This window comes from Plectropomus leopardus, chromosome 18, assembly GCF_026936395.1.
Source record: "Plectropomus leopardus strain MGB_pleo_1.0 chromosome 18, ASM2693639v1, whole genome shotgun sequence".
Lineage (NCBI taxonomy): Eukaryota > Metazoa > Chordata > Actinopteri > Perciformes > Serranidae > Plectropomus > Plectropomus leopardus.
Genome location: NC_142193.1, coordinates 18,263,158 through 18,284,979, shown reverse-complemented (window position 1 = coordinate 18,284,979; position 21,822 = coordinate 18,263,158). Strand labels below are relative to the sequence as shown.

At 41.1% G+C, this 21,822-nt stretch overlaps 1 long non-coding RNA gene across 1 annotated transcript in view; it reads left to right on the top strand.

Moving 5' to 3' along the window:
- The window catches only part of LOC121956116 (uncharacterized), an 80,481-nt gene that overhangs the window by 8,394 nt on the left and 50,265 nt on the right, over nucleotides 1–21,822 (top strand). The window lies entirely within an intron of this gene.

The window sequence follows — 21,822 nt, the reverse complement described above, 5'->3', positions numbered from 1 at the left end:
CTAGTATATCAGTTACTTACCCTGTGTTGCATTGAATTCATAAAGTTAGCTTTGTATTTCTTGCTTTTTTTCCGGTAAATGAAAAACGCAAACAACGTGGAAAAAATGAATTGAAGTTAGTCAGTTCAGTTCCCCATCACAATGGGCTGACGTCACTTCAAAAAATGTTTGAGAATTAAATAAGATTCAATATGGCATTGTGCTGTAATTGCCACTTGTGGTTATAGTGGCCTCAGTTCTGAAAAGGTTAGTCTCACTTTAAGTTGTCCAATTTTTGGTATGAACAACCTGCTTACCGCACAAGGGAATTAATAGAATACTTCAGATTTAATCAAATCATTTTTAGCTGCTTTTTTATTGTGTTTCTTCTGGATTTCATTCATGACCCACAAACATTATCATAGTTGGGATTTCTGGCACAACTTCACATATTTCCAAAGTGCATGGATAAGCATCATCACCAACTCTCAGCACCCCGAAACAAACCAATCTTTCTTGCTTTTGTTATGGCTGGTATCACCAATGTTTGTCTGATTAACCTAATAATTCTATATTTTTAAAATACTCTGTGTTACATTAAACCTAGTGTTGCTGAAATGTACTAATCCCTTAGTACCTAGGCGTCATGTTTAGGAAGTTGTGAGCAGACATGCGGTATAAGTTGTGAAGCTCTCTTCCGTCATGGATTCTCACACGGTTGTGTCTGCAGCGTGGTGCTGACTCAGGCTGGCTAACAGTACTATAGCAGCTCCCTGGCACCACTACACATGAGAAGTCCCATCCACAGCTCTGGATGATGTCAGTTTGGCACCTCTGCCTGCACACAGAGACACCTTTTACAAAGAACCTGTATGTGCTCAGGTCTGGTCTACGTAATGGAATATTCAGCCCCTATCCCCTCCTACCTGTTTCTATGATCAGGTGAAAATGAGACCTTTGTTGTCGCCTGCAGTGTCATAACCTAAAAATAAACTCTAATGTGTTTCTCAACTTCCCCTTTTCAGTACTGTCACTTGTTCTTGTTTACATCCTTTTTAAATGCCTCCCTAGAAAGTTATTAACTCAGTCGGCCTGGCCCATTTTCAATGATCATACTGAAGCAGTACCAATTTTAATACATATATTTAACCACTTACAAAACAACCACATAGCACTATTTGCCAAATCCCCGGTGTCATGTTTTTGCCCCCTCCCTTTTTCTCTTGTTTCATTATCCTCCCACCTTAACCTGGCCCTTTCAGCAGGCCTCATTAGTTGAGATGACCAATGAAAAGGCCCATTCTTTCTACACAGTCACTGTGATACGAGAAATACTGAGTTAATGAAAGAGTGATGATATCTAATCACCTTCCAGAGGATAGCACCTGCACCAGAGCCAGTCCCCAAACCTTTGCTGAATGCTCACAAATGCATGGCCTACAGATGTACTTCCTCTTAGCTGCTCAGCAGTGACCACGGTTATACCTTTGATATCACTTGTTGCAAGGAAAACGGGAATATCTTGTGTGGTCGAGCAGATCCAGTCCTCGTAGGTGTTTCCACTGGGGATTTTAGCATGAGACCGCGGCAATGGGATTAATACGTTTAGAAAGGGCAGGGGTGAAATGAACAATGGCATACTTCAAGGGCTTTAAAACAGTGTCTTATTACAATGGGGAAAGCCAAGTCTATTCTTGATAAATCCTATTTCAAGGCAAAGGAAAAAGAGAAGGTCAACAAACTGCATTTAGTGATTTTATACAAATTTAAAATTAGCATGGTCATTTTTATATGGATTTTCTACACTCATATGTTAAGTTGAATTCAATTTTCAGACGTGCAAACATGGCAGTCTGCAGTACAGTATATTATTATTAGGGCTGTTAGCATTAACATGTTAATCTAAATGCGATTAAGGGCCATACATAACTGATTCCTGAATAACGCTCCAAAGTAACGTTAAATATAATAGAACCTTCAACGTGTAACGCTAAACAGTTAGGCTAAATTTTGGCGATGGGAAAATTGCATTGTCATTTTACAGGGGTTCCTTGACCTCTGACCTCAAGATATCTTTATGAAAATGGGTTCTGTGACTGCCAGTGAGTCTCTCTTTTACAGACGTGCCCACGATATGCCAATCCCATGCAGTATTTTCCTTTCATTTGATTCCTAATCAAAACAATCTGGTAAGAATTACTTTACCTTGTCAAAGTACTTGGTACTTTGGTACTTGGTACTTGGAAGTACAAACTTCAAAACTGTTGAACTGCAAAATATTAGAACTGTAAAAGTGTTTTTAAAAAAAATCCTTTGACAGCCCTAATAAATATTTATGTTCAGAGACATAAAAAAGGTCATAGTATAGTTTTTTTTTTGTATATGTATTTATGTTCAGAGACAAAAATGCCATATTCTTTCTGCTTCTTGTGTAGAGCAGCTTTGGTTCAATCACTGGCCCCTGCACTCTACATGTCAAAGTGTCCTTGGGCAAGATACTGAACCCCAAATTGCTCACAGTGGCTGTGCCATCAATATGCATGAATGATTATCTTATGAGCAGGTAACACCTCGTAGCCTCAGCCACCAGTCTATGAAGTATGTGTGAATGGGGCGAATGTGTAGTCCTTTATGTGGTCGCTTAGATTAGAAAAGTGCTAAATACATGTAGTCAATTTACCATTTACCTCTACTCCACTACATTTCCTGGATGGCTCTACTCTGCAGAGTTAGAGTTTTATTACAAAATCTAAAATCTGATGTAACATTATGGGTCAATCTACCCAGTAGAATATGAAATAGTTAAAATTGCTCCTAACTTCAGCAGCTGCAATATTAAAGTAATGAAGACATTGATGCATCACTAATCATAATCTACCAAAATAATGTTATTCTGAAATAGGTCACTCAGAAAATTGAGTGCTTTTACTCTTGGTAATTGAGTATATTTTGATGTTAGTACTTTTGTAGTTTTACTTAAGTAAAATTTGTTGTATCACAAGAAAAGTTGGTATGTGATATGAATGTTCTGTGTAGAGTTGGGATCGCAATAAGCAGAAATTTCAGTGTGTAGACCTCTTCGTTTGTCTTTCTGAAATTGAGAAGACACCTTTCTTTTTAACTTTGTCAAGTTTTATTCAATTATTCAAACGATTTTAACTAACATTTAAAAGTTATGGGAGAAAACAAAACAAGTTCCTTTGGCCTCCATGTGGTTTCTACAGAAACACTGGAGCCCTGAAGTTGCTATTTACTGACTTCACTTTTTCAAAAGGGAGTGAATTGTGAGTCAACATAATTTGGAATCTAACTTTCCAACAATTTTCCAATAGAGTTGATTCCTCAGTGTATTCTGTCACTTTTCCTTTTTGTCCAAGAGCAATATGAAAAACTAAAACTAGTATAATTCAGGAAAATGCAGAGATCCTTTTGAATATTCACATTTACAAAAAATCGGAGGTAGCAGTCTGCCATAGCAGTAGGAGCGTTGTCTTTACTCTCCTCGTCTCTGCATGTTTTCATCTCTTTATTTCCTCTTTTATTTCTGTGTGCTGTGTAATGATCACTTTGGGCCAGAAGTGTAGACAGGGAGAAACGTTAGGTGAGATATGTGCCAAGTATAACACAGCGCTCTGGCCTTTGTGTCTCCCCTCGCTCCTTCCTCTATTTCTTCCTCCAGCTCCTTTTCGGGTGCTCCTGTGTTCAGGCCGGCTCAGCCACAGCAGGGAAGCTCCATCTAATTGGAGCAGCTCAGCGGTGGTGGCCCCAAACCTCCGGGAGTCAGGCTCATGCATTCTAATGTTTCCCTCAAAGGAAATTGTCCTCCACTATTTCCTGAGATCCAATATGTGAGCAGCTTGGTTACCATTCTTAGTGGGAGTAGAAAACTGTAACTGGTTTATGAGATTTGCTGCAGAGTTCAGTGTTGTCCTGTCTGCGATACTTTGCTGTGTCCCAGCATTGGAGTGGTGAGTTCACCACAGGTTAGCCAACTGGCATACCACCTGGTTATTAGCTTTGTGTCATGATAAGTGAAGGGATGCTCAGGAGGAGAGTCAATATGCATAAATAACATACATTATTGAGATAATGACAAAATGAGCCTTTTGAATTGAATTATAGTATGTTTAAAGGCCCTGACACACCTGATTGATGGTCGGCCGTTGGTCAATGGCTGTCAGTGAGCAGCTGTCACACTTCTATTGTGGTGTGTCCCACTGCAGTTTTTTCCCCCGGACGATTCAGCATGTTGAATCAGCGTCAGAGACTGCTGTGAATGAAATCACACACAATTTAATCTTTTCGATGATACATGTAGCAACACCCCCTCACTTAATGCACTGCTATTTTTGCTCTGCGTGCCCTCAAATAATGGGCCTAAATACTCTCAGTACACATTGGCAACAGAAGAAATTGTCCAAACCACTATAAATCTCTTGAGAATTGACTACCTTCTCATTGTTTCCTCTGGATTTGTCTCTGCATTCTGGTGAGGCGAGACTTTGTGTAGTGACTCAGGTGTACGGTATCAACTGTCAGAGGCGAAAGCAGATGGCGGCTCTTACTTTGAGTCTGTAGGAAGTTCAGAGAGATGTATTTACACAGAGATGAGGTTTTGTCCCGTTCTCACAGCTTAGGCTCAGTCTGCGCCACATACAGCCTCTGACTCACCAAACAGGTTATCAGGAAGCGGTGACCCTCTTATCGCACCGCTATGCACACTCTGTAATTAAAAATCTAGAATTACCCAGCACCTACACCTCAGCGCACTCCTGTGGCTTGAAACTGTGGCTTCAGCGTGCTTCACTTCGGTTGAAGTTGCTCACTGAGGCCTAACTCTTTAATAATGGGTGTCTATACAGAGGGACATGCAGATGGCAGACCTCGAGAAGGAGCAGATGAAGTCCAATTGATAAACCCAGGGTGGTGAGCATGGGGGGGTGTGGAAAGTTTTGTCAGTAAGCCCAGTCTAAGTCTCTTGGGTCACCACTTTAAGTTGTGCATGGAACTGGAAGGAAAAGGAAAACCTTTGCATGTTTCTCACCAGCCTAAAGATCACAAGCGCAGGAAGGGAGAGGGTGTGACACAAGGCGCGTGCAGTCCCACCGGGGGCTAGAATTTGCAGTTGGAAGGTGAAGGCTAATGGTGAGGAAAAACAACAAGAGTGGAAAAATGACAGAAATTACATGAAAGGGGAGGAAAAACACCATTTTTATTTAAGCTCAGGAAAGACAATTTAAGTATCATATCAGAATCATGTTAATGAGTGCTGCCATTTGGCCTTGACAGTGGTGGTAGAAGTCTTCAGATCCTTCACTTAAGTAAAAGTACTAATACCAACCTGTGACAATGCTCTGTTACAAGTAAAAGTCCTACATTGAAATTTTAATTAAGTTAAAGTAAGCAAGTGCAATCAGAAAAATGTACACAATGCAGAAAAATCTTCAAAAAACAGCAGCAAAAAAAGAAAAAAGAACACAACACAACTCAAAATTATAAAAAAAAACCCACCCCAACCCTGAAATTATTGAAAAAAAAAATAAAAAAATGACTCAAAATTATGGAAAGGAAGTAAAGCAACACCAAACTAATCAAAATGACAATAAAATAAGAAAATAAACAAACACCTCAAACCTCAAAGCAGATGGTGTAAGTAAAGTAGGAAAAAAAACTCCTTAAAATTACCTTAAAAAAATTAGGGACAAAATTGAAAATAATACCTCCCAAAACTGAAAAGTATTTGAAAAAGAAAAAAATACTATATGTTAAATGTTTATCAAAATAGTTCAATTTTCTGTGAATGGACTAATTAATCAACTCATTGTTGCTCTGTACTAATATAAACGCTTTGGTAATTTAATTTATAACAAAGGTCATAGTTATAGGCCCTTTTCATGTTTTTTTTTGGCCAACATCTTGATTAGTAAAGCTTTTAGATTAATGTAGTGAAATAAAAAAGTACAAGATTTCCCTTTAAAATGTAGTGAAGTAAAAGTATAAAGTAGCATGAAAATAAAATACCCAAGTACTCATGTAAAGTACAAGAACCTCAAATTCATAATTAAGGACAGTGCTTGAATAAATGTACTTAGTTACATTCTGCCACTGAGGGTTGGGGTGGCATTTGGTTTTGTTTGAGCCAGGCTGGATCTGCAAAATAAAAGTTATGAGTGTGTATTGTACGGAACACATACGCCCACGTTGATACAGTCAGGAGCTTAAGTTTTAAGTGAGAATTAAGGTGTAAATCCCTGTTTTTGGCATGACTAGGGAGAGTCTTTGTCATTGGCGGTGACAGGACATACACAGACACCTCCTCAACAGGCGCCAGCTGATTTTTATCACTTCTGAAAACTGACTCCACTTCCCCAACCTCTTAACTCTCTGGGCTTCTGCATGAATTTCTTATTGACACGAATGATAACAGATCATTCTGTACTGACTCGGTCCAACTATGCCATCAACAGTCTCATTTATAAAGTTAGTATCTCTCCTTTAATATCACTAATATGTTGTTATTATGAAAATAATGCAAGCCTTTTAAAACTTTAGTCTGTTTGGCTTTTATGAACTGATAATTCAATAGCACTTAAGACTTGTCTTGACAAAAGACTCAACTTGGACTTTAATACCAGTGACTTGTGACTTTGCTTGAATGTGCGCCTTTTGACTTTTGAAAACTTGATCACTTTACCCATGCAAAGTTGGGAAGAGAAAAACACAGACATGGGATGTATAGACATTTTTTAAATACAACAAGACTAGACCGAAACATACAAAATGTATTCTGTTGTGGCACTGGTTAAGAGTGCTAGATACTGAGAAAGTGCAATGTAGGCATTTTTTGAGATTATAATAAGTTACACTTGTTTAAACAAACTTGATACAATTCTTAAAAAGCCTGAATGTTTTTGTAAATTTACTCCCTCATTAAAGTGGCATTGCATTTGGCAGAGAGTGCATTGTGACTTGTTTAGGACTCAAAACTCATAGTTAAGACTTGAGACCTACTTGTTATGACTTGCAATTGGTCTTGTGTCTGCTGATCTTACCTGCAGACACTGATCTAATTAATTAAAGATTAATTTAAGGTTTGCACTGTTTGTTATTAATATTCATTATTTGAATAATGAGTCCAATATAAGTAACCTGAGGAAAATTCAATTTTATGCCCTCCGGGGTTGATTCAAGGCAACATAAACAACATTAATCCATAATACATTGATTGAATAAAGGATGTTTTGTTATGGAAACTGTTTTGTTTTCTTAATATGGACTGCTGATGAATATTTATCAGCTGACGGTTACTGTACTTGCCTGGCATCCTGTAGTGTGCTGAGTGAAATCTGGATTCCATCAAGTCCTGTGTAGTGCATTACAGAAAATCCACTCTACTCCACCACTGTGTGCTTTTAGACCTCCATTACATTCAACAGGCTCATATCCTTTTTGGAGGACTCCACAGTGTTAATCGGCCAGTAAGCTGCGATTTTATCGTAGGCCGGCAGTCTCATGCCAGTTATTGCCCGGCAGGCTGTAACAGATATGGTGGATCTCTGGGCCTTTCTCCAAACACTGAGGTTTGGCTGATCTGCAGGGTGCCAATGCGGGTGATGCCTGCTTTCACGCATTGGGAAAGACTGCAAACCAGTGCCAATTACATAATAATGATCTCATCTGTGTATAGCCATCCCATATGACAGCAAGTCTGTTCCTCTGTTATTATCACCTTGGGAGTCATGGAATGGGTTGGCATTATTATACTGTAAATTGCTTAAATGTGGGCACAAGTGTCTCATATGAAGCTGCACAAGGACTCTTTCAGGACAGCAGTTAGCACGTCTAGTTTTATTCTGAACAGCTGAAGTAGTATTGCTTTTACAGTGAAATAACAATCTAAAACTTCTAACTTTCTGTAAAGTTGCATGAATTTTCATTGTAGAGAGCACAGGCACATTATGAGCCAAAGGGCCCCTGGGCACAGATATGCAGAAGAACCCACCACCTCTCCTAAATAGGAGCAAGACACGCAGATGTTACAGTGGTTTTGCCTTTTGCTTTATAATCATTATGCATCATTTTTTGCAGTTACTCTGTGTCTCTTTATAGTTCATTTGCATCTGTTTGTGGTCTTTTTGTGGTAGTTTTGAGTCTAACAGTCAGGGCCTCTGGGCCTGTGCCTGGCAGACCCTTTCATTAATCCATCCATGGTAGGGAGGCTTGATATGTGGCACAATTCTTGTGTTGAAGTGAGCACCTTGGTTCTTGTTTCACTTTGGCTTTATAATATAACTGATGGCAATTTGTGAGGCGTACTCCTTTTTATGTGACATAAATTAAATATGGCTTGCAACTCATGGCATATATAAAATAAAGGTGAAAATAACCCCAAAAGAACTTTGTCAATATTAAGGAGAGTGGTCATGTTTACCTTATAATACAGTATTGCTAAAGCTGGTTTGTTCATATACAGGGGAAGAACAGGGGAAATAAAGCAGGGCATAGAACAACCATGAAGTGCACGAGGCTGAAGCAGACAGCAGCCGGATGAAGTTTACTTAACTGATCCCACCATAAAATCCAGAGTTTGATTAGCGAGGCAGCCTGAAGCAGTCACATTAGCCAAAGGAAGCCTAATCATCATCATCATTGCTGGACTCTTCATTTTTTCACCTCCCTGTTGCGCTGGACTCAGTGCCTCGGCCCCATTTCAGTCCTGTTTTTTCATTCAGCCAGCATCACCATACAAGTGATGTAGTGTCCTTCCCAAATCAAAGTCATAAAAAATGGCCTTGCCTCCAATGCTCTGCACCACCTCTTTCCTGTTCTCCCCCCACCGCCCTAAAGCTGTCAGCCTCGACTGCTGCTCCCCTGAGGGAAAATCCTGCCTATGAAACCTCACAGTCAGTCACTCAGCCAGACAACTGCAGGCTGGACAGCCCTCGCGGTCTATCATGCTGTCATACGGTTCCTATAACACTCAGCAACTGATCGCCATTTTACAGTTGTCTTGGCAATTACTGCTTATCCTTTGCAAAATGTGAGGGATTGCATATGAAAGAGTACAATACTCTGAAACCAGCAACAGATGTGTGTGTGAACAGGCTGCCTGGCTGAGATGGGTCAGTGAAGTTGCCACTGCAGTTGTAGTGTGATGCTTGAGAAGAGACCTTTGAGACCTTGATATAAACAGTTTTGCTGCCATAAATTTTGAGAGTAATGTTTCAGTGAGCTGATATAGCATTTAAACTAACCTTGGCATTTGTTTTTATCCTGCATAGTCATGCTTGTTGCCACATTGCACATACTTTTAGAAATGTTGCCAATGGTCATCATAACCCAAACAACAGCTCGAGCAATAAGGATAAAACTGAAATTCGAAGAAAAAGGTATTGGTAGAGGAATACTTCAGCCTTCAATTAATCATTTATATGTCCACCACTCTACCCTTTTTACATTAAATTTGTCAAGAAAACTTTTTTTCTCGCATGCCTCAACATTGAATGAAGAATCATAGTCGTCAGTATTTCACAGCAGCAAAAATATATCAAAACATCCATTTACAAACTCTCACACAACAAGGCTCATTCATCCAATTGTATGCTCAGTCCAAACACATGCATTTTTGCAAAAAAAAACCCAAAACAATATTTCAGGTCATAGGGGACCACATTTAACAACAGTAAAACTGCATTTTTGCTGAAACTTTGATATTTAAAACACTTCTGCATAAACAGCCTCGCGACTAGGGTTCTACCTAACTCAGTATTTTGCAAATCAAATCAGATTTGACTGTTCAATATGAATCAGAGAGTATCACTTAAGTCAAGAGTGCTCACTCTGCAGCAAATTCTAGGGACCAAAACATCCCCTAGTCTATAACACACTTGGTGACTGATTTATACAAGTGAATTTTTGGGGGGTAAAGTGATTTTTTAAGGTTTGGCAGCTAAAAAGCTTGGTTGTAAGTTAGGTTTAGGGCTGTGGTTACATTTTTATAGGTCTGTTAGGGGGATGCTAATTCCTGTCTTTGATATGGCGGCCCTTACCATTCACATTGTTACTTAAAGCGTTCACTGCTTCCTACAATGACACTGAACACTGGTCATCAGGAGGTGCAGATTGGTCCAGTTTCTCAGTAGTTCCCAGGGATAACCTGACATCTCCACTATCATCACTACAGCATTAGGACAGGTTGTTGTTCCTCATATGCATGATGCATACTTAAAAACATTCTGCATATTTCAATATTCATTGATGGTGATACAATTTCTTTTTCAGAACTTAAGGAAAGGAAATGCTAACCATTGTTGTTTTTTTTTACATAACTTGACTCAATTGCACTCCCTCACAGCCAATCAGATTCACTTAAAGCCAACAGAGAGCAGGCCTCAGTAGCTAATTTCTTCATCTAACCCCCTCCACCATCCTCCCGTTCCTTGCCGCAGTAGGCACTTAAATTCAATTTGTCAGCCGCTCTCATTAAACATGCAGAATAGAGGCCCTCCTCTCTACATTTCAGTGGTACGGCTAACCAGGTCAGAGTTCATCTGAGGACGGCTTTCAGTATTCCTCCTTGTTGTCAGATGGTATGGTGCAGACTGGAAAACATAAGGAATTTCTGCTCTGCCAGATGTGTGTCAAAGATGAAAACTACAAGCGTGAATTTCAACCTGAGAGAGAGAATAGGTGCTGCACACATTTTCCAAGCTCGGAAATCTGATCCAAAAGAGACTTTAATGATGCTTTATTTCTCCACTCGCTGAATATCTCAGTCTTTAATTAGGTTTAACATCATCAGCCTTGGATTTAAAAGCGCGCCTAGACACTTTTACTTAGGTACTGTTGTTAAGTTTGACATTTAAACACAAGAGCACCCTTGAAATCATTTCACTCGGAGCAGATTCGTTTGACGTTTCGCAGTCATTAGAATGCTCACTTTTATTTATTTCATCTCTGTTTTTGCAGTGATGTGTCCCTCTCCTGTTTTAACCTTTTCACAGTTGTTAATTACATTTTATTATGACCACAAATGACCTCAACTTGCATGCTTGAATGCTTGAAAGCACAGAGAAGGGCCAATACATAAGACTTGTGTATGGATGTGGTCATAGCAGCCACTTGTGAAGTTAATATGTCCTGTAAAAACACTGAAAGGGATATTTATTACATCTTTCTGCATTAGAGGACTTTATTTTATGAGGATTTTATGCTTCCTTGGGGTGACTATACAGTAACCTTTAGCTTTATTTTTAGGGTAGTTTTTATTTGTATTTGCACAGATTTTACAACCGACTATCTCTTTTCTTCCCTCAAGCACCATGCACCATTATTTGTGTAGCTGCTTTCTTAATTTGTATTATTGAGCTGTATTTTATGGAATCAGTCTACAGCGGCAGACAAAGAGACGCTCCCGCTCTGCAGCTTTTACACTAGTTTCTCAGCTAATTTTCAGCCTCGCAGGCATCCTCATGCAGAGAGGTTTGAGCTTTAATGCATGTGCTTGGCAGTCATTTCTCCATTTGCGTCCAGATGTTGCTTGGCTGATGCACAGCACACTTGTCAAATGAAACCTGGTGACGTTTCAGTGGCAATTATTCTCTTTGTGCTCAAGTGGAACTACACACATGTGAATGCGCACAGACACACACACTCAGGAAGAGATCTGCCAACAGATCTGCATTTGCCAGGAAGTAATTGTTTCCATGTAGCTCTATAAGATGCAAAACTCAACAGCTTTTTCTTTGCTAAACAGTTTTAAAATCAAACACAGAATGAGTGCATTTGTTACACTGTATACGACCTGTAAGATGACTGTTGTTTGAATGCTTGAATGTTCTGTGTTGTTATATAATATTTTATTGGACGGCCCTTCTGAGTTGATTCTGCACCTGGCTCACGAAATGATCTGCCTTATAATAATCATGTCCATGACTTCATGGTTCATTAGGAAAGTTTGATCTTGTCAGTCTTTTTCTATTTCTTAAAATACGAAGGAAAGCCGGGATTTTCATCTTACTTTTCTCCACCCCTTTCGAGAGGAGTTTGAGCTAGTGACAGAGGAAAAGGGTGGAGTAAGAACACAGAGGAGAAAGGGTGGTGTGATGATCAGGAGAGGCGTTTCGGTCTGACATCCAACTCCTCAGCACGCTTACTCAGGCTGGTGATGTTTTCCTCGTGTCGGCCTGGAAGCTGGTCATAAAAATTTCCAGTCACTCTCTGTTTGCTTCATTACTGGGACACAGTGCATGCTTAGTTCAGGTCACAACGTGACTGTCCCATTTTGTCTCTGATATATTGATATCACTGGGGTGTAAACAATCACCGCCTCCACAGTTTGCATTGGAAATAATGTATATTTGGCCCAAGAATCTACTTTGCAGTGTCTGACCTCTGATCAGCAAATAAATGGCCCAACATTAATCACTAATTGAAGATAAGGTTCAAAATATTATCTTGACATCTTTATGTGTAAATTGTCCATTTTTCTCCACACAGAGGACACATAGAGAGTAAAAATGAGCCCAGTGGTGGTTTTATGGCTCCCAGTTTTATAAGACAAGGGCGGGTTGGTGGAGGGGGAGTCAGTGAGCTTTAACAGGCACTTGGGGTTTGATGGCTGCTGAGGAGCTACTTGAGGAGTTGTGTCATTTTACAGCTGGAGGTTATAGAGGCGAACGGCTAAGTTACAACCAGGACCTCAGCTGTGTTTCAGGCTGTCGGATAGAGATGTGAGTCACACAGATGATGCCGTCCTCCTGTTGTAGAAGACAGAGCGGGAGTTGGGTGGTGGATGTAGTCTGCGTGTGAAAACCTAAATAAACCTACTGTGGCTTTCAGGAAGGGAAATACAAACACCTGTCACCTGGGTGTCAAACACCAGCAATCAATTAGACGCTCTCGGAAATAAGAATATAGAAATTTTTACAACTCCTGGATTTTTTTTTTACCCAGTGTGGGAATTTAGTTTCTTCACAATGTGAAATTCAAATTTATTGCATATTTAAATTTTTTTTTTTTAGACTTTCAGAATTTAGGTGACCTTAAATCGCAAGTGAAAAAATGGGAACTAAAACGGCACTGCGACTTGCTCATTACATCAAAGGTTTAGGCTAAACAAACACTTAACACCTAATATCAGAGAAGCTCAAAGGCCTGATGATAGTCGCACTGGAACCCAACGAGAAGCAACACTCTCACTTAGCGCTCGGTTTTCTGAGTAGTAAATCTGTTTGTTTGTTCTGAGTAAACATACTGGGCCTAAAAACAGGGGCTCCTGCACTTTTTTCTCTATTTAGCTCCTTTTCTGTTGGAAAAAAACCCACTAACAACCACAAACATCTGGCTTTTATATTCAATGGGAAAGGTTACCATTGGCCCGTACTCCTGGTACAAATGACTCTATAGTCATGGGTATTAATCAGCTCCAGCTCTGATCGGCTTTGATTGGCAGTGATGGAAATATGACACTCAGGTGGATGTGCTAGTTTTAGCCCCTTTCCCTGTGCAATATCATGATGAGCCAACCCAAATACTGTCAGTCTCTGTCCAAGCAGCACACAGACATCGCTAAAAATTTAGCACAGGCACCGAGATTTAGAAAGAGACTGAAAAAGTATGAGATTAAAAAAAAAAAGAAGAAGATATAACCACCATAACATTTTCACAGTCCTCCATGCTGCTTTCTACTGTTTACTGGCCTATCTGTGGTTTCGAATGTGATCATGACACACCAGAAAGGCCTACTTGTCTACTTGCAAATTTAAAATCATTATTCTTAACATTTTTTCCATATTTAAAAAAACCCACATACATGCACTAATTTGGGTGGAAAAGGGGTATTTGATGGAAGAGCTGTTGGAATACACTCATTAACCTTCTGAAAGTATTCAATAAGTAGACACTACTTGAAAAATGAAAGGTCTTTCTGTCAACTTTAATATTTTCACCTGCATTTAGAGTATCTCTTTCCTGAGTCATGTTTATGTGCATGTTTAGGACTGTCCAACAGATAAATTATCACCAGTCTCAGTGCAGAGTAGTTGTCCCAGCTGTAAACCACCAGGAGCTTAGTGCCTAGTTAGAGGTCAGAGGTTAATGTGGTGCTAGAGGCAATACAAGACACTGTCCTAAATATAGCCCTTTATATGTAGTCAAAGACTGTCATTTGACTCCAGAGACTCTGGAATAGACATTTAAGAGGTGATTTGTCTCAGTTTGTTGACAAAGGACACTGGTAATTTTGTAATGTCAGTGGGACCTGTAATTTTCTTCTGATCTTACAATAGAGTGAGATGTCCGACTTATTGACAGTTGAATGCATAAATACTGTATATGAAAACCTTTTCTAGTGGAGTGTTTATTCATAAAAAATGTTCTGTTATTAAGGTCAACAGTGGACTGATTTTGCTAATGAGAAATAAAGACAGAGGCAGCATCTGTTGGTAATTATTGACCTTGTAGCACACAACCCAGCAGTGGCTTTTTGAGAGGAGCAACACTTTTTTTGCTGGCTCTCCAGAAAAACTGGCCTACAGCAGAGAAAATGATCAGAGGCCATGTCCCGTGAGTTCAGCGGCTATACATGCAGACCACCGTAACTGCTGTGAAATGCTGGCATGATCAGGCCTTCCTGTTTCCCTCTGTGTGAGCATGCATGGCTCAGTGCAAAGCAAGCAAGAGAGATGCTACATGTTAGGATTGCTTTGGATCCCGCTGTCAACCAACTGCGTTGAGACAGATTGCGCTTTTGCTTGGCCCTGACATCTTGGGGGTGTCTGCGTCTTGCCAAAGAGCCTTTAGAGACGAGGAGGGAAAGGAACTGCCCGGTGAGCCTGTCTCAGCTCAGCGTCCACCCGCTCAGGCCTGCTTTCCGGCCAGGGGCTCTTAATTGTGTCTCTGGGTGAAGTGGTAGCAGCCCAGCGGTGGGGAGGGGGCATGTAAGTGTGATGTGAATAAGACCACACACACAATCACATGCATTCACACATATGCACATTCACACAAACAGCCTGAATGAATGACCATCACAGTTGTAATTAGACATGACTATATTTGGAATCCCTGATACACACTGGGGCCAGCAGCAGGAAGACCATAGGATTAGTCCTGGTTTGGCAGTCCTGGATGGTTTAACTAAATTTCAGGGGCAGATACCTAAATAACATGACTCAACTCAATTCAAAAATGATGTCCAGCTCTACGTCAAAGCCTGTTTTCAATGGCTTTTATTCGATTTAACCCACACTTAGCTGTTGGTGTTGGTATCATACCACCTATTCAGAACGTGCCTGATCGCCTGGCTTCAGGTTTTGCTGCTTGCGGCTTTCTTGAGAACTGTTCATCCAAACAACTTCACACTCAACACTGCACCTCCTTCCTTCCTCGGGTCTTGAGCAGTATATCTGCTGTGACATATCTATGTCCCCCAGCACACTTCATTTGCTAAAATCTAGCTATTTTGGATCAGGCTATTTCTGGGAACAAAAGTGTTAATTCTGAAGGTTATATCACTGATGTTTGAAACGTTTGACTTTGTTTCAGTGTAACATTTCCAAGCTGTACCTAAAAGCTCGCACTCGACACCGCACTTTCTTGGATCCTCAGTGATTCACATGCCATGTGTGAAGTCGATCAGATGAACAGTTGTTGAAATTCATAGAGAGATAGACAGAGTCTCCTTTCATTGTCATTGTAAGATGCTGCGTGAGACCAAGAATGACCAAAACCCATATAAAACACCTGTTATTTAATGGATAGACTTAGAGAATATTTATTCTCTCTGTATATAATATTTCTTTTGTCCTTCCAATGCTCTATTTTGAGCAAACTTCGATTGAATAGCAGTGTCTCCAATTTAGGATGGTGTGTATATAAGCAGAACCAGAAATAGATTCATAGTCTCCTCCTTTTTGCCTCCTTCAGGAGACTATCCCATAACGGTGATGTCACCAACGCGTCCTCACACCTAGCCGAAAGCATTCAGTTCTGGCTCAGGATGACCGCAGTCTGGCCAGCTTCCTGTCTGACCATCGTGGGCAAACACAGAGAGACGGGCAGCAAACACGGGTGCATCCACCTGTTAACACTGCCAGGTCGGAGGGGCCAGGGGAGAGCGCTCAGCACCAGTGGGAGAGCTGTGTGTCTTGTAGGACCACAGTCGAACTGTTTTTGCAGCATGGTAGAAAAGCTTGAGTAAAAAAAAGCCTTCCTGATCTTTTGGACTTTGTTCAAGTTTTGGCTCTCACTGCTTTGTGTTACATGTCTTTAACTTAACCATTTAACCCTGAAATATAGTTGTAATGGATGGCGATACCAGCAGTGGGGTTTTATAGTGCTTGGCTCAAACTGTGCATTTTTCAGTCTGTCTCCAGTTGTCAGATTCTTTAATTGGGGAAGTCCGACCACCTACGTAAATTTATCTTATGCGTGTGCATGCAGCGGACCGACCATCGTGTTTATGTAGTGGTAATTGGTGGACAGGTGGGATGGAGGCCTGTTGTTTTGCTTAACCTTCCCTGTGGTAATTCAGAACCCGGCTAACTAGACCTTGCTTAACCCCTTGACTTTAGCCCCAATCAACACATGGATATTAGGCACCATGTAACCTCTGCCTTTGTGTATCCGAGAACTGGTTTGTGGTAAAAAAAACCTGTCAAAATATCCCACTCTCATTTCTGTTAGGCGACAGCAACAAGACCTCTACAGTAATTTCCAGAAATCTGTCCAAATTGCTTAAGTCTTAAATTATCTATAATTGGCCCCTGCGTTGGGTTACTGAGGGTGGTGGCCTCCAATCATGTGGTGGGAAGCAGAAAGGGGTCTAGTCATTTCCAGCTGGTTAATGATGGTCAAACGGGTGCTTACCAACATCACGCCAGTTGCCAAAGGTTACCATGGACGAATATTAGCTCCATGTGAGGTTTATTTTACTAACTGGCACCGGCACTTATGTGTGGAAAGCCGCACTCAATGACTATGAATGATTTCACTACTGGTACAATGCTGACTTGTTCGACTTGTCAATTTCTCTTGTGCGACAGCTTTCCCGGTAACCTTTGTGAATAATTCTTTATTTAGGATCCAGCTTGTTTTCTTCTTTGCAGCTGAAGATTCACTCAAGTAGATGTTCTCAATATTTCTTCCTAAGTGATCCCCCACAGTGAGCAGTCAGCCGATGCTATGTCAGTATTATCTTTTTAGTACCTGACTCACCTGTAACCTGAACTCTCTAAATAGCAATGATAACAGGCTTCTCTGCATGGGTCACACTGCATTAGGGGTCAGGGTGAAACAGACTCTGTCTTTGTGCTTTGCCAATGAAGTTTAGGAGCAGGGCTAATCAGGGGGGGCGAAAGTGTACACCACTCCAAATCAGCTCCAGCCAGACCAGCTGAATTTATCTCAAACTTATTAACTTTGCTCAGGGCTCAAATTGAAACCATGCTCAGGCGCTCACGCTCTAGAGGTGCTGAGTGTGAGAAGTGACAGTATGATTTACAGGGGGGAACTGTGCTGCAGATGCTGCAGAGCGAAGGACCAGTTGGGAGGGAGGGAGGGAGGGAGGGGCGAGGTGAAGCGTTTTGATCAGACAGGAAGTCCTGTAACTTTGAGTGATAGCTCTGTTAGATTCAAAGTGACAGAAAAACCTACAAGACTGCACAGGTTAGATTATGATGAGAACATTGTTATTATCATGAGACTGCATGAGTGTTAGTACCAAAGTCAGCACATATAAGAAGATGGTAGGACTGATGGAAAGCTGAGTAGCCTTGTGGATAGAGAGCGATAACTATAGACTGTATAAATAAATAATGGACATAGCTACCGTGACATCACCCATTGGTTTGGGGCGTGCTGTTTTGAAGCCTTGAGTTTGGCTTTCTTGTAGTTGCCATCTTGGGTTTTTGGCACCATGGTAACCATATTTAGATGAGAGGTCAGAGCTTTGGAGATCCTGAAAGATGGGTCTGACACACTGATTGTGGTGACACCTTGCAGACAGCCCGCCACTCAAGCAGCCTTTAAATATGCTTAGCTCTAAGCCTTGATAAAATGTAAACTGGTGAGTTATATATACTAAAAAAAATCACTCCATAGGGTTGTCATGAATGTTGAAATTAACTGTAGAGACCAAAACCATTTTTGTACCAGAATGAATGAATTTATTTCTGCTGTAGTTGTAAATTGGGTATTTTAACATGGGGGGTCTCTGGGGATTGACCCTGTTTTGGAGCCAGCCCCAAGTGACCATTTGATGAAATGCAGTTTTTGGCACTTCTGCCTCAGCTTCTGATTTCAGCTTCAGAGGTTGCTAGATAGAAATAACATGTGTAGCACGTGCCTTTGCATTTATTGTTCTTTATAAACATCTCTTGCTTTATTTGATTGAACATGTATGGTTTGTGTAGCCACAAAGGTTATGATACCTGAAATTCCCTGACGATGTACTTTCTGACTGTTAACTGGCCCTTGGACACTTGTTGATTTCACTCAAAGAAAAGCAGCACTACCTTAATTCGCAGTCCAGTGGCCAGAAGAAAAAGATGGAACTGTACATTTTTGCAAGCCTCAGACATGTTACATTGTACATTTTATACCTTCTAAAGTGACGTTCCTCTCATTATATGTGTCTGAGCTGACTCTGTCATTGGGAAATGGAGGGGATGGCAGACCTTTCGACACCTATAGGTGATACAGCTGCATTCAGTCAAAAGCATTTCAAGCAGCAGTTAAGCCACCAAAAGCTTCTTTTTTTAACAAGACATTGCTGCATAATAACGTGCAAATGTGCAAATGTTACATATGGTTTGCAGAAACGTACAATGCATTTATTCTGGCAACCGGGTTGAAAATATTCTCTGAGGGCTTTTAAAAAATGTTGAACAATGATCATGCACAATGGGCTTCAAAACATATCAAGGAAAGATTTTCTGTCCTATGTTCAGTGACCAATAGAGATATTATTGTTACTTTTTCCTTTAGCCCTAACGAAGAACAAAGTGTGTTTGTGTGTTTCTCTCTGACGTTACAGATGGCACATTCTCTCAACTGACACATAAAGTTTCACTGTCTGGCAATACTTTTTTATTGTTCCTGACCCAAGCTTCACAAGAGAGTCTCAAAACATATAAATCCTTGATGATCTTCTCCAGTATGCTTTCAATGTCTTATTTTTAGCTCTGCATCCGTCAATGTTAGGATGAGGGTGCAGATGGCCTCAAAAGAAAACGCTTATAAATCCTCACTTGTTGATCTTATACCAGTGGTAGTCAGATAGTGTTTGTGTGTGTGCATGTGGCACTGTGGGAGCATGCCTGTGTGCATGCTCATCCCTCCCCTCTTCCTGGGCTTTGTTAGGCCAGGTGTGCCTATTCTCAGTGCAGTGCCCGGGGAGCCGTGAGAACGCAGTCGCCGGCCCTTCTCTCCCTCCTCTATCTGATTTATTTCAGCCTCTATGGCATTTTAGCAAACAAAAGTACTGCTCAATATTGATCTGGATCTCTCCCATTTCCCAACTCCGCTCCCTTTGTTTTGCTCAGGTCTAGGGTGGCTGCTTTAAATCAAGTCCTCTTGACGTTTGCTTAATGTCTAATTAGCCATGGGTGGGCATGGCCTTTGATTATAGGAAGTGCCTGGAGGTGGGGCTGCAAAGACGACTGAATTTTGACAAAACACCCCAGACTGATCAATCATTGCCTGACACATTGTTTTGTCCTTAATTTTAGAGTGCTTGGTTTAGGGATATGTCCTCTTGGTCACCTTATTCTGAGTTCAAATGATGCGATTTCCTCTCATCAGTCCATGTGCCACTTTTCCTGGGCTGCGATGCGTGTCTCTAGATCCACTTACATTGACTGCAGGGTGTGCCGCAATCGACTCATCAATCTAGAGTGCACTGACTTGATACAGATAGCTTCACTCATTGTGAGTGTTGCAATTGTGTTTAATTGATCCAATTTAAAGAGATAAGACCATGAATAATGAGCACACTGTTGATAATCGGTCTGCAAATGGTTTGGAGAAAAAAAGTGAGTAGTTTGATAAATTATTTTTACAGATACATGCCTAAAACTTTTTTTTTTTAAGGTTTTCTGGTCTTTAAAAGGACCTTCATGAGTTTTGAATCACTAAGAGCTTTTGGATCCAGAGCCTTAAAAACAAAGCTTTCTCGCTCCAGTTCTACCAGCCTTCAAGGCTTCCCCCTCTATCCCAAACACTGGCCAGATGGCCGGAAAGTTGACTTTATTTAAATCTGGTAATTCCGGCTCTATTCCAGCACCCCCACACACACACACGCAGCGCCCTTCTCCCCCCACCACCACTCCTCCGCCTCTCTATCTTCTCTCTGAAGATCACGGCAGTGGTGTGCCAGTGGGTAACAGCCTCAGCTTAGAGTGGACATGTGAGAATGACACAGTGATGACATGCTCCTGCGGAAGGGATTAGAGAGTCTCACAGAGAGAGAGAAGTGAAAGAAGTGAAACATTGACAACAAGTGATTTACTTATGACTGTGCAATGATGAGAAATGTTTGTTCAATTATGAACATGATTCTGTTTTCTGCATTTCCATATTTTTCTCATGCAAGATGACATCCTATTCAGTGCAAAGACGCAGACAGCATCTTTGAAATTGCAAAATACATACGAAACAGAGGCAAAATATGTATTTATCACATAGCAACCTTTTAAAACTCCTGGGAGCTTACTGTGCTACTGTGTCTGTTGCACACCATTACTGCACCTGCCTCTTCTTTTCTATTCAAACTGTCATTCCACCTGCGGCTCACACTCCAGCAGATACCTTTCATCTTGCCATCCTCTTTGGAGCGAGACCCCACACTGACAGACTAATGTCCCTTATTAAAGCTGTCATTAAAATGAGGGTCATGGGTCAAACAGCAGGCCACAGGACATCAGGGTATCATTAAGGCTAATTGTTAGCTTGTGATCATCCTGTTGAGTATTTCATACCCCACATTCTCTATTATTTTTGATTTTTTTTCATTATATTTTGCATCTTCTTTAACTTTTTAAATTGCTCTTACATTACTTACTTAGGAGATCAAGTCTGTCATGTAAAGTATAGAGTCCAAATTCACGACAAAACCTCTGACATCACTGCTGTGTGCCATGAGACCCCCTTGTGCTCTGCATCTCTCCCAGTTCTTCCTATGTCACCCTTTCAATACTCCCCACCTTAGCAGGTCTGTCTTTAAAGCGACCCCTTTTCTGAAAAGAGAGAAGCCCACTTCAGTAGTCCTCCACTGTGTGGCCATCTGAGAAGGAAACTGAATATAAATCCCGAACAATGGGCAGGGTGCTGGGGGAATAGGCCGAAACGGCCATTTAGCAGGTGTACCTTCGTGGCCTCCACACAGTTCCCACACATATCACCGAGACCGGTGGCCTGCCCTAGAGAGTACCCCTGAATCACCATCCAAGATCAAGTAGCGATCAATTAATGGGAGAACAAGGCGTCCGCTGGGGGGATGTCCAGTGTCCCACCCTCCCCTGCTTTGACTCATAGAAGTGCCCATTTGCAACTCTATCTGTGTGGCTGCTCCGTGTCAATGTGTGTGGGGCTGGGGGGACGGAGATATTATCGGGGTGACTGTGAGAACCGGCGCTGGCATTTTCACCAGGCCGACCTTTGTTTGCGTGAGCGAGGGCCAATTGGCGACGCTGTGATGAGGTCACCTGGCAAAAGCAGCAGGGGGTCCCAAATCTATTGTTCACATGAAATACAGGGATGAGAACTGGGGTGGGGTGACAAATAGACTCGCTGGCTTTGTGAACATTAAGCAGGTGACCTCATGAAGGTTTTTGTTCAGACTACACG